Below are 3,012 nucleotides of genomic sequence, written 5' to 3'. Positions count from 1 at the left end.
TTTCCCCCCATCATAAATCTACACACAATACCCCATAAATTACAAAGTGAAAACAGGTTTTTAGATTTTTTTTGCAAATGTATAAAAACAAAAACAAATGAAATACCTTATTTACATAACAATTCAGACCCTTTGCTATGAAACTAGAAATTGAGCTCAGGTGCATCCTGTCTCCATTGATCATCCTTGAGATGTTTCTACAACTTGCTTGGAGTCCACCTGTAGTAAATTCAATTGATTGGACATGATTTGGAAAGGCACACACCTGTCTATACAAGGTCCCACAGTTGACAGTGCATGTCAGAGCAAAAACCAAGCCATGAGGTGGAAGGAATTGTCTGTAAACCACAGAGACAAGACTTTGTTGAGGCATAGATCTGGGGAAGGGTATTAAAACAGTTCTGCAGCATTGAAGGTCTGTAGAGCGCTAAGATTGTATCGATTCACAGCTCTGGGAAACGGTAGCCAAGAAAACAGTGGCCTCCATCATTCTTAAATGGAAGACGTTTGGAACCACCAAGAAGGGAGAAGGGCCTTGGTCAGGGAGGTGACCAAGAACCCAATGGTCACTCTGACAGAGCTCCAGAGTTCCTCTGTGGAGATGGGGGAACCTTCCAGAAGGACAACCATCTCTGCAGCACTCTACCAATCAGGCCTGTATGGTAGAGCGGCCAGATGGAAGCCACTCCTCAGTAAAAGGCACATGAAAGCCCGCTTAGAGTTTGCCAAAAAGGCATCGAATGGACTCTCAGAGCATGAGAAACAACGTTCTCTGGTCTGATGAAACCAATAATGAATTATTTAGACTGAATGCCAAACATCACATCTGGAGGAAACCTAGCACCATCCCTATGGTGAAGAATGGTGGTGGCAGCATCATGGTGTGGGGATGTTTTTCAGCAGCAAGGACTGGGAGACTAGTCAGGATCGAGGGAAAGATAAACGGAACAAAGTACAGAGAGAGATCCTTGATAAAAACCTGCTCCAGAGCGCTCAAGACCTCAGACTGGGTGAAGGTTCACCTTCCAACAGGACAATGACCCTAAGCACACAGCCAAGACACCGCAGGAGTGGTTTTGGGACAAGTCTCTGAATGTCCTTGAGTGGCCCAGCTAGAGCCTAAACCTATCATCTCCGGAGAGACCTGAAAATAGCTGTGCAACGACGTTGCCCATCCAACCTGATATAGATTGAGAAGATCTGCAGAGAAGAACAGGAGAAACACCACAAATACAGGCGTGCCAAGCTTGTAGCGTCATACCCAAGACTCGAGGCTGTAATCGCTGCCAAAGGTGTTTCAACAAAATACTGAGTAAAGGGTCTGATTACTTATGTAAATGTGATCTCAGTTTTTTTATTTAAATATAAAATCACGAAAAAACGTTTTGCTTTGTCATTATGGCGCACTGTATGTAGATTGATGAGGGGAAAAAACTACTTATGAAGAAGGCTGTAACATAGAATAAATTTAGAAAAAGTCCGGAGGTCTGAATACTTTCTGATTGCACTGTATGTGGTGAGTCTATAAAGTCATTACCTATGGCATCAGGTAACTGCCAAAGGAAACAAGTAAATGAGGGATAAAGTATATTGAAAGCAGGTGAGTTAATTAAGCAATTAGGGTCATGGGTAAAAATGTCATTGCCCATTATTTTGGTTACCATGGCTAGAAGAAGAGATCTCAGTGAATTTGAAAGAGGGGTCTCAAAGGAGCATAGGGGGTTTAAAGTGAGTGTGTCAGTTAGCAGAGATTCTGGAGCGGCGTCTCAGACAGCGTTTTTTTACCACCATCAACAAACCACTAAATTATGGAATTTCTTGTGGAAGAATGGTGGTGTCGCATCGCATCCCTCCAAGAGAGTTCCAGACAGTTGTAGAATCTACAGTATGCCAAAGCGCATTGAAGCTGTTCTGGCAGCTCGTGGTGACCAAACGCCCTATTAAGACACTCTATGTTGGGGTTTCCTTTATTTTTGGCAGTTACCTGTATTCCACTAGTAGGCGGTGTATGTGTTAACCATTTTCTCAGATGATTTCAGCTCATTAGATCTCCCATATGTTTCATGTGTATGTCTAAGTCAAAGGCATTATACTAAATCCTTAAGTGCGTCTCTGATTATCCTTTCTATTCCCATAATCTCATTTAACAAATCTTGCCATTGATCTTCACACTAGTGGGGGTGAAATGAAAGCTCCAACCAGACCCTCTGTAAAATGATCAACTGTCATCCTCGCCACTATAGCCTACAATACAAGTACAGAATGGAATAGAATACTTCAACTCTTTAAAAGGGAATTTTTCTTGTGCATGCATGCTAATATCCGCAGTACTGACAGTAATGCCAAAGTACTAGGATTAATTAAATGTTTATGTACTGCTTTGGAATTAAGTATATGGTGTACTAATGGGTTTTGAAGTCCTCCTTATGTAGGTACCCTTGAAATAAAGTGTGGGTTTGTTTTTGTTGGCCTTTGTAATGTATGTGAGTCAAATAAGTCTCCATGTCCTTCTGTAGCTCAGTTGGTAGAGCATGGCGCTTGTAACGCCAGGGTAGTGGGTTCGATTCCCGGGACCACCCATACGTAGAATGTATGCACACATGACTGTAAGTCGCTTTGGATAAAAGCGTCTGCTAAATGGCATATATTATTATTATATATTATGTCAAAATAACACCTCTGGACAAGACACCCACCGTGGGAACAATGTTCTAAATTGTAGACATGCCCATTTGTGATTAGTAACCGTGGCAATTGACTTTTAGTCGTTCTGCCATCACTGGACCTGGTATAGATTTTTTAGGTCTAGTTTTATGTTGTGGATTTTGGTCTGTGGAGAACTGACAATCAAGATCCCATACCGGCTGGTCAAATAAGCCCCTATTCCAATGACTGCCTGCGATTCAAAATGGGGTCACAGCACCCTCAAGAGGGAAGAGATGAAACTTCATGGTGACTTCAAATGAGTAAATCACTGACCCTCACTGTAAAGCAATTGGATAATACTTCAAA

Source organism: Oncorhynchus keta, chromosome 35 (genome assembly GCF_023373465.1).
Source record: "Oncorhynchus keta strain PuntledgeMale-10-30-2019 chromosome 35, Oket_V2, whole genome shotgun sequence".
NCBI lineage: Eukaryota > Metazoa > Chordata > Actinopteri > Salmoniformes > Salmonidae > Oncorhynchus > Oncorhynchus keta.
This window is presented reverse-complemented; position numbering follows the sequence as displayed.